The following is an 11,616-nucleotide window of genomic DNA, read 5'->3' on the forward strand; positions in this document are numbered from 1 at the left end:
ATACCAACATCTCGACTATTTTCAACTACAACGCAGATTCTAAGCAAAATGAAATGTTTCAGCATCGACAAAATGCCAAACTAAAGTATATGGAGTTACACATGACTAATTGTGCAGATCTAATCGCTCCTCACTGTGAGTGTTTGGGTGGACGGACGGAGGAACAACACGAGGCGAGAGAGGTCAGGAGACTCCAGCATTAGTGAAGTAAGGTTAGAGAGGCTGCTGCTCTGTATTCCAAGCGTTAGCTGAGAGATGCATTTACAAATCAATGGAGAGACAAATGATCCGTCCGCTGAGCCGAGGAATCCAACCAAACCAAAATAATCACATCAGCCCGTTCCTACTCGACTTGGCACCTGCAGCAACCGTCGTCCTGCTGAAGTGTCTTTGAGCAACACACCGGGTAACACTTTAATGAACACACAGTTTTAATGAAGCCATCTGACTGTAGGCTACCGGGAGTAACACAGGAGGATCATACTACATTTTGTTGAGATTAAACAAAACAGGCAGTGATGTAGTGGCAAATATTAAAATGTGGCTAAAATACAGTATGACCTCCATAAGATCTCAAGCTACAACTCAGAATGTTTTGGAGTAGAGACTAGGGCTAAAGACAAGACAGTTTACTGTGTCACAGTAACCAAATCCACCTTATCACACTATTCACTTTTACTGAGAACGTTACTGAATGGATCTACAGCCACACCACAACAAGCTGACTCAGCTGCTCTCTGCTTCTAGCTGCTTCTACAGATTTACACTTTATTAACTAACAGAATATTCTACAGTGTTCCTCCATCATGGCACCAGCTGTGGTTGTCATGCCAACATTATTTATGCGCTTTGCACCGGTTCTGCATCTGGTGTTGGGTTTGAGTTGTAGCTTGAGAAGAGTCAGCTCAGTTAACCTGAACAAACTGTTAGCTAGCTAACTAGCCAGCAAACACACTGATGTTAATGTGAACATGCTAACGCTAGCTGCTACTAGATACGTTAGCTAGTGTGCTAATCAGATGTGTTAACAACAAGACAGTGATGGTTAGCTGACCAGCAATCTCGGAACCCATCGTCTATCAGTCTGACGACGATTAGACTCTGGGGGCGACGGACAATATTTCGGGGTTTCCGGTGTAGCCGGCGGACATCCGGGCCAAGACTTCCTCTTCCGTGCGCCGGTCATTGTTTACAGTCTGATTAGCAACTTGAGATGCGAGAATGGAGTTGGAGTTGAGAGACGACGTCTACATCGATACTTTTTGTAGGTGTTTTAGGTCCAGACGACATTTCGGCTAATCTCTATAAACGAAATATTGGCCGTCGCCCCCAGAGTCTAATCATCTTCAGACCGATAGACGATGGGTTCCGACATTGGCTGACCAGATACTATGGTTAGCTAGCTAACAAGCTGACATTATCTAAACACTAAATCAATCAGATGGATCAGTGATGAAATGATCAGTTCAGTCAGAAACAGACAGAAATTAACCGTCTGTTCAATTCTGTTGAGACGACAGAAACACAGTCAGCTGTTCACAGAGCTGAAGACCTCCAAGATGGCCGCCAGAGGGAGGCTTACATCACCTGAACGTCCTCTTTACCTAAAAGGGTCAATGTTCATTTTTGTGAGTGTGGAACAACTCAGTCTAGTTTCCATTAGCGAGACGCTTCAGCTGCAGCCAATCAGCTTAATGCAGAGAGAGAGACAGGAGACGAGATAAAAGACGAGCAGAGAGGAGCGAGGGATGTGCAGCACGGGAAGAGGAAGGTAAATTAAATCTGTTTCCCTGAGTGAATGATGAAGAGAGCAGAGAGAGAGGTAAAGGATTGATGGAGGAGAGGGGAAAGGAGAGAAGAGATTGAAATAAACAGAGTAGATAAGAGAAAGCCTGAGGTTAGAGGAAGAGGAATTTAATTTCCAGCTGCAGTATCTGAAACTCAGTGATGTAAAGTAAATTATAATGACTGTGATACACACAGCTGTGAATAATATGTAGGACAATGTTTATTTTTATTTTCTACCTTTTTCATCGTCTTTCACCGTCACTTGTTCAAGGTAATTATACCAAGGAATCACAATTAATTTGATAATGATATATTGATGTTTAAAAATCATCCTCATAGCACCTTTAAAGTTTAGTTTACACCTTTATTTTTTTTCTCTTAATCGAACAATTCCAGTATTGGCGTTTTTGCTAATTTCCTGCATTCCCTTCCTGTTTTACATCACACTCTACGAACCAGTAAATCCCTTAAAAAACCCTTAATTCACCTCTTAATTCATGCAAAATCCCCTTAAAATTAGTTAAGGGAGTTATTAATGGAGGAGATCCCATCAAAACCTCCTTAAACTCCCCTTAATGTTTGACTGCTTACTTTCTAATTTAATGTAAAATTCAGGGAGACAGGAACTTTCCATTAATAACTCATTAATAACCTGTAAACCTGCACAAAAGACATGAAAAATCCCTTAATGTCTAGAGTCTCTGTGAACCAACCCATGAATAAATCCCTTATAAACCCATGATACTAACCTTACTTTATTAAAGCTGTTATTTTTAATGGATAATTAATGTTTATGTAATGGATGGATGGAGAAGAAGAGAGAGAGAGGGAAGGGGGAAAAAAGGAGCGAGAGAGGAAGGTAGAGGAAGAGAGAGAGGAGGGAGAGAGTGAGAAGGGAAAGTGAGAGAGGTAGAATGGGAGAGAGGGGGGTGAGAAAAGGAGAGAGAGACAGAGAGACAAACAGAGAGGAGAGGAGAAGGAGAAAGAGAGAGGAAAGAGGGAGAGACAGTGGCAGAGTGAGAAGGGAAAGAGAGAGAGGGAGAATGAGAGAGAGAGGAGAGGATGAGAAAAGGAGTGAGAGTGGCAGAGACAAAGAGAGAGGAGAGGAGAAAGAGAGAGGAAAGAGGGAGAGACAATGGCAGAGAGTGAGAAGGGAAAGAGAGAGGGAGAACGAGAGAGAGAGAGAGAGAGGGGGGAGGATGAGAAAAGGAGAGAGAGTGACAGAGACAAAGAGAGAGAGAGAGAGAGATAGGGGAGGGCAAGAAGGAAAGAGAGGAAAGAGGGAGAACGAGGTAGGAAACAGATTGAGCGAAAGAGAGAGATGTTTTCTCCTCCTGCCTTATCGCTACGGCAACACCCGACATCGTTGCGGTGACCGGCCCTGTCAACTGTCGCCGCGGAAACTATTACATACTCACTCTACCAATTTACCCTCTATCTGTCTATCACACACACACACACACACACACACACACACCTATACTTGTCTTTGTGGCATTGTGGTGACACCTGACAGGAACATGCATGGTGGGAACCACCCTTTCTGAAGGTTGTACAGCACTGAAAAAAATCAGGCAGTATACTGGAGCGGGCATAAACAGAGATGTCACTTCAAATTATCAATCAGACAAAGTAGAGTTCCGTGACCTGACTAGACCACACTTCCTGGGGACTTGTCAGGTATTTAGTTATTAGTGGGGTCAGCATATACACACTATCTGGCTTTTCTGTCTTCCTGAGTACCACTTAACACACATTCAGGTTAAACTTACTTTGTAGAGCCACTTAACGCTTATGACTGGTGAGTGCCAAGATATTTGCTGGAGCTTAATTTCTGGCAAAATCTAGGTTCTGTTAACTCATTGTACAACACAATTACATTCCATTTCTGAGTACTGATCAGGTTTAAATAAATATTTAGGCCAGTAGAGTATTATATTATTAGTCAACATGCTGTGACACCTGCACGGATGTAGTGCACCAGAAGTGTCCCTCTCATTAGTGAACTGTTTCCACTCTCCTTCGGTCAGAAAATAGGTCCCTTTCTCCAGGATGTCTGAGCTTGTTTGTGATTATTACAATTTCAATGCTACCATATGAAACCTAGTATTAAACGCAGACAAAGGTATCACCATTAAGGTCAGCATTATTACAGGACACAAGTCCCATGTTGGGACCACAACCAAGTTGGGACTCAACCACTCGTGTAGCATCTTACCCTAGCTATCTTTGTTGTATACCAGCAATAGGTTAACCTAGCAATTATGAGTGCTTGAAACTTGTTCTATTGACATCCTTACTGTACCGACAGCGATATTGTTGTTTCATCTTTTTCTGACAAATGTACTTACTGTAAGTCGCTTTGGACAAAAGCGTCTGCTAAATGCCCTACATGTAAATGTAGTGGGGGAGTGGTTAGGGGTGGAGTTAACCAGCTATTGTTCCCACCCATTACCTGCCTGTGAGAAGTGTGAAAAAGCTCTAGATCTTTGAGGGGGATTTTCTCTGCTACTTGATTTTAGGTGTACCAGCATTCAAATAAGCATATCTTCTTCAAATATTTTCAGATTTCAATGTATGACATCATTTGAAAGCTTACAATAATCTGCACTTTCATAATCTGTAAAAAACTGAAAAATGACCTTGCCCTTTTTGGGAACGAAAACACCAGACGCTGTCACATTTTACCAATTTCAGTATTTTTACTTATTTTTTCAACTTCTTGCACAGCTACTTGAGTGTAGACAACATTCTACATTTGAGAACTTCTTAGTTAAATTAACAAAACACAGGGTTCCCACGGACATAGATCAAGGTTAATTACTGTTACAACACTGAGAATTTGTCTGCTGTGCTGTGTTACAGTGATGGCAGACTATGTGGTCTCTTGCCTTCTCTAACACAAATATATAAATTCAAGCACTTCCAATGACCCATGTCTATTTATGCCTATTTTCAAAAACTTTCAAGGCCTTGATTATGACCCGAGGGGACCTTGTAAACATGCGACACAACAAGCATAACAGGTGCCAACAGGACAGTTTTAAACTTTGTTCTTGAGAGCTGTGATTCGATTCTTAATGTAGAATTTAATGGCCAGCCAATTTCTGTTTTTAAGTGCTACTTTCTCCAGTTCAAGGCAGTTATCACAGTCACTTTTCCCCGGAACACGGCATGAAGTGATGAAGGATATCATGTGCTTCTCGACTGCAAGGATCTCTTCTTCCTCCCACATCCTTCTCTTGAAAGGTTGGCGACCTGTACAGCAATTAACACAAACAAAGAATGTGGCACTCAAACATTACATTTTTGAGCAGTCAATCTTGAAAGAGCATACAGTAACAAAGTTTGATATCAAATAGAGGAAGTGCATTTTGTTCAAAATGTAAATTTCAAAATAAAATTAAAATATCTAAAAACTTTACCTTTTTCCCTTTTTCGTGACTTGCGATGACGGCTGATGATGATGGCTTGTGGAGGTGTCATGGTGCCCTGCTGTGGTGCTGCATCGCTATGACTCACATCTGGCACTGTTGTCTCATTCTCTTCCCTCTGACTAGATGACACCTGACTCTCTGAAAACCAGAAGAAAACAAATTACAAAAAAATAGCAATTATGAAGTATTAGTCATATGACAGTAAATTAGAGCTGTCCTGAGACAATCCTAAGTATCGGTATCAGGGCCAATCCGGGCATTTTTTAATGGATCGGCACCGGCTAAAATAAAGCCGATCAAAATCTGATCCTTTCTTAACTGTACTCTAGTGTGTTTCTTTACTGTACTCTACTGTGTTTTGTCCACCTCAGTCTGCTAGTGTTGCAACACTGCTCTTCTTTACAACAGCTGCGCTGTACAGTACAACATTTCACTGCATATGAAAGTGAAAACTACAGTGTGTGAATGTGAAAAATTCTTTGGGCGCACCGGTGAGTTAACCTGACGGTTTGTTACACAGAACCATCTGGGAAGTCGTCCTTTGAAACTGTTTGGAAAAGGGCAGGCACTTTCAAAAAATACCTGGCAGGTGATTGGATGAACCATCTGTCTATCACCGTCTATCACCTAACTACAACCAATCCGAAGATCAGCCGAAGAGGAAACACAACAACAAGCCGCAGTCTGAGGAACTTTGAAAGCTAGCAAGCACGCTGATTGGTCCGAACCACTGTGGTTCGGCCACAAGCGCATAGATTGAAGCCTGGCAAGATGGATTCTCGCTCTCGCGAATCCAGCTGCCTCACAAGGTTACTGGTGAGTGACTGAGTTCTGGCACTCAACCAAAGATTATTTTGTGAAGTAGCTCCACTCTGAAACACCACTGTACAGTCAGAGTGGACTGAGTGTTTCTGTAGTTCCAACAACGTGTGAGATGTTTTCGATATAGCTGATCGTGTCATGTCAATTTCAGGAGTGGCATTCCCCAAGTTAATCACTCATTTATATCATATCAGTAATTTAAGTTTATCAACTTAAGCTTTTTGAACCAGGACCTTCAGTATTTGGATCAAGTAGCTCGTGAACAATAAGGTGTGTCAGATTTAGTATCTACAGATGTTATTTCAATGTTTCAGATACATATTAAATCAATATTTAGGTAAATATAAGTATCAGATTGGACTCAATATCAGCAGATAATATTAAAGGGAAAAAAAGCCTTGATCGGAACATCCATATAGTAAATGGACAATTTTGTGGTTATCCTTGAATACATAAGCATGGTAAGATTTAGGACCATATGAAAATACTTACCTTCTGAGTCTGACTCACACACTGCCTCAGGGTCGCTGTCCAGGTGCACATTATCTGTGAAGGGTTGGAAGAGGGGAGGGAGGAGAATGACTGTTAGTGAAAGCAGAATGCAATTCATTTGATCCTGACACGCTCCAATAATGCCTAAGAAAAACATGTATGAGACATAACTATTGTTTAATCACTTTAGATAAGCAGATTTTCTTTTATGTAGAAATCTGTGTAGAACAATTAAATTAGTACCATCGGGATCAATTCTGATGTCATCCAGGGTCTTGCCCTTGAATTCTGCCATGCGTCCCTGGTCCAGAGCCATGAGAAGTTTGCTAATTTTAGCAAGTTGGAGGGTGCCCTCAGGAAGTCTGTAGAACTGCCGGTGCACTCTAATATCATGGCCAAGAAAATCAGCTAACTGATCCAGCTCTGTATTACTGAGGTTGAGAACTTGAGACAGGGTTCCTGTTTGTTTGCGTAGTTTTGTAGAAGTGAGACTTTCAGGAGTTTTTGCACCACAGACCTTGGCAAAGTGTCGAAGGCAATCAGACCCACGGTAGCAGGTCAAAGCGGATGGTCTTGCAAATAAGTATATGTTCTCCAGAGGAACCCCACTTTCCTGCCGTTTGCTGACGAGCAGATCCAATGTTTTCTGCATTGCTGGGGTCAAAAGCACAGGAACTTTTCTTCCCCTTTTTCCTCTTATCTCTATCCTCCTGAAATGCTGACAGAGTTTCTTCTCTAGATCTGAGAGGGCTTCATTCACATCTTCCTGTGGGTCTGATGGATTTTGAGATAAATAAGCAGAAAGGGGAATTTTGGACACCTCCCCAGCTCTTCGTCGGTTGAACAAAATGACTTGTGTCAAAATTACCTTTGCCAGCTGTGTCCATGTCTGGGGGGATGTCTCTGTGGACAATTTACTGTGAAAATCTTGTTGTTGCACATCTAAATAGGAATGGAGAGTCTGGACATCTTTTGTGAATGGAAGCAACAGAGGAGTATTCCACTTGGACTCCTGAAGTGTTCTCAGTGATGCAGCCGATATCATTTCATTCCATCTAGATTCATACACTCTGCGGAATGTACGAGCATCTTTTGCTGCACTGTAGTTGCTCTGTACATTTGCACGGCTTTCAGCAAGCATTGAAATCTTTGTCAAGCTGTGTCCAATTTTGAGAGCTAGACTTGGGCACCTGTATGCTTTGGTTTCACTGTCATAGCCTGCCAGGTGTTTCACTGCTTGCACAACATGCATAAAATTGGCAGGTTTGATGTGATCTTGAATGGTCTTCAAGGGTGTGGTTTTCCTTGAGCATATCAGAAGCCTTCCCAGCTCTCTCAATTTCTGACGAATGTATTCATGTTTGCCAACATCATATCCAAGCCTGTTATACAGATGCTCACCATACTCCATGATACAGACATCAGATTTGACTACAGAATATACTTCATCTTGAACCATGTTGTTTAGCAGCTTCCAAAATTCTACCATGACACCAGGTGGTGGAGGTACAGCAAATGCGCAGAGGGCCTGGACACGTGTTTTGCCATGTTTTTGTGAAACACCAGGCTTGAACTTGCAGATCTTCATGTGCCTCCAAAGGATTTTCTTTGTGAAGAAGCCTTGGCAATATACACAATGCAGGAAATTCTGTGCTTGAGAATCCTGTTTTGGTTGCTTGCGAGGAACAAGATTTCCAACACCAGTATTTAATACCTCAACATTGTGTGCAAAGTTGCCCCTATTTCTCAAATGTTCCATATGCAGTCGTCTTTCTTTGGAGCCTTTTGGGAAGGACAGAGCCTGTGCAACCTCTGGCTTATTGTGATGAGCACGCTCCAAATGCCTTGCCATTTTTACAAGTCCCAACTTGTACCAACAGTACAAACAATATTGCTTTTTGTTGTACATTCTTGACCCATTCTTCTTTTTACAGACAGCAGGTATGGAAAGTGAACCATCAGCCACTCCATCTACTGTAAGGAGGGAAGAGGCACTGTCAGGAAGATTTTGCTCCCGATCAGGTGTTGAGTTTTCTAACAGGGCTCCAGTGTCTCCCCCTCCACACTGTTTTGTTGAGTGACCACTACTTGTTCGTGTTGTAGGACAGGATACACTGCTTAAACATCGCCTTTTACGTCTCATACCAGAGTTGTTTCCTTTTCTTGAAGGTGAGCGTCCTCTGTTGCGCATTTGCTTTGAAGAGGCATTGTTCAGTTCTGTCAGTGAGAGACATCCATCTCTGACGTCAGCCATCTTCCCTAAGTTTGGAAATCTGAGCATGCTCTTTTTCTGGTCGAATGGGTCAATAGCTTCGCTTGTGTCTGTACCATCAGAATCCTCACTACTCTTAGGAATATATTCCTCTCCACTGTCGTCTGAGGTGAGGTCAAAAAGCTCATCTGAATCAAAATCAATCTGTCTGTTCATCTTCAGAAAAGAAAAAGTAAATTCAATTAAAGTCAGCACACTGATTAAACATTTGCTATGCACAGTTTACTTAACACAAGATGCAAACTATCAGTAAAGAAATGTTAAGCACATGCATTAATCTCTACATTGTGTGTGTTGCTTACCTGTATGCTTTTGGTCCTCCTCAACCTTGGAATAGAATCTCTGTCCTGGTCGGTGAGGCTAAGTTGAGACTCAGAAGTCAGACTCCATGTCTAGAGGGTCCAAAAGATATGTAATTTGCATTTGTACCAATGTACAAAAAGAACACATGTAAATGCTCAAAAAATGTATTAACATCACAATACCTGGCAGCTTGAATTAAACTGGGTGGGACTCGTGCATGGACTCTGAGATTCGTCAGAATCTGTGTAGTCTACAAGGGAAGACTTCATTCCAACATTGTTCGTTGGAGGAAGGGGTTCTGGTTCATCTGAGCCCTATAGAAGATCAAAGAAATAGTGAAGAAATAATATATGAATGACAACACACATACACAAACGTATACATATGTACATAAACTGGCATTTAAAAAACTTTGGAATCACCAAGACATTTTCATATTTTTAAAAAAAAGTGAGATTAACTTCATCATGGTGGCATTAAATTGATTTAAATATATAGCGAAGATATTACTTTTCTTAAGAATTGCTATTAAAGCTGGCAATGACAGATTTATAGATAATTACTCACATAAAACTGCAAAATACAATTTCAGCAAACATTACCTTAGTGTCCAGATAAGAAATTAATTTGGCTTATACTTAACTGGCAGAACTGAATGTACCTGTGACCAACAGCTGGTATGACTGGTACTATTTACACGTTTCATGTATCTGACTCAAAATCTAAGTTACTATTGATAGGTTCAAGTTGGCTGTGATTTCTGTCATACGCATGTTGCCTGCTATAGGATTGCTGTAACCTGAGAACAAGTAAAGGTGAAGTCTGGCAGGACTGAATTTACCTGTGACCAACAGCTGGTATGACTGGGAGAAAGCAAACTGAGCTCAAGTTCACTGACACATGTCATACATGTATTTTTTTTAAGTTTATGGACAGAAAAGAGACATTACTGTAACTCAATGTCTACAATATTATTTAGTTAGCGTGGACCCCACAATGACATGAGACCTGACAGGTGTGCTTGTATGAGAGGGAGTGGTCACAACCATAGACTGGTCGGACCCCATTAAATCACAAAAACCAGAATGTGCTTAATAGCTTACGTTGACTTCAGAGTTACACTGATGTAGACAAAACTAAAATTGACTTCCAAGTGCAAACATTGCACAGATTTGACTAAAACTCCAACAAGTAATTAAACAGAAGAGGCTTCAAAACTAAAGTAAGAACCAGTGAAAGACAGGAAAAGAAATTCAGACAAAAATTTGTACCTGCATCTTGGAGGATGAAGATCTCTCAGGAGTCTGCTCTGTTGTTCTGGAGATGTCAGCCTCGAAAGACTCAGTGGCATTCCACTGTCCTTCAACCTGAAGAATGAGTTCAACATTATTATTGAGTAGATGGTCAGCAGTAACATTATTTCAATTCAAACATAATAGATCACATGTGAGAGACAAGGAGAAATGCATGTGGTGGCATTGTTTACACGTTTCCCGTATCTGACTCAAAATCTAAGTTACTATTGATAGGTTCAAGTTGGCTGTGATTTCTGTCATACGCATGTTGCCTGCTATAGGACTGCTGTATTCTGAGAACAAGTAAAGGTGAAGTCTGGCAGGACTGAATTTACCTGTGACCAACAGCTGGTATGACTGGGAGAAAGCAAACTGAGCTCAAGTTCAATGACACATGTCATACATGTATTTTTTTTAGGTTTATGGACAGAAAAGAGACATTACTGTAATTCAATGTCTACAATATTATTTAGTTAGCGTGGACCCCACAATGACACGAGACCTGACAGGTGTGCTTGTATGAGAGGGAGTGGTCACAACCAAAGACTGGTCGGACCCCATTAAATCACAAAAACCAGAATGTGCTTAATAGCTTACGTTGACTTCAGAGTTACACTGATGTAGACAAAACTAAAATTGACTTCCAAGTGCAAACATTGCACAGATTTGACTAAAACTCCAACAAGTAATTAAACAGAAGAGGCTTCAAAACTAAAGTAAGAACCAGTGAAAGACAGGAAAAGAAATTCAGACAAAAATTAGTACCTGCATCTTGGAGGATGAAGATCTCTCAGGAGTCTGCTCTGTTGTTCTGGAGATGTCAGCCTCGAAAGACTCAGTGGCATTCCACTGTCCTTCAACCTGAAGAATGAGTTCAACATTATTATTGAGTAGATGGTCAGCAGTAACATTATTTCAATTCAAACATAATAGATCACATGTGAGAGACAAGGAGAAATGCATGTGGTGGCATTGTTTACACGTTTCCCGTATCTGACTCAAAATCTAAGTTACTATTGATAGGTTCAAGTTGGCTGTGATTTCTGTCATACGCATGTTGCCTGCTATAGGACTGCTGTAACCTGAGAACAAGTAAAGGTGAAGTCTGGCAGGACTGAATTTACCTGTGACCAACAGCTGGTATGACTGGGAGAAAGCAAACTGAGCTCAAGTTCACTGACACATGTCATACATGTATTTTTTTTAA

The sequence above is a fragment of the Centroberyx gerrardi genome, chromosome 19, assembly GCF_048128805.1.
Source record: "Centroberyx gerrardi isolate f3 chromosome 19, fCenGer3.hap1.cur.20231027, whole genome shotgun sequence".
NCBI classification, from domain to species: domain Eukaryota; kingdom Metazoa; phylum Chordata; class Actinopteri; order Beryciformes; family Berycidae; genus Centroberyx; species Centroberyx gerrardi.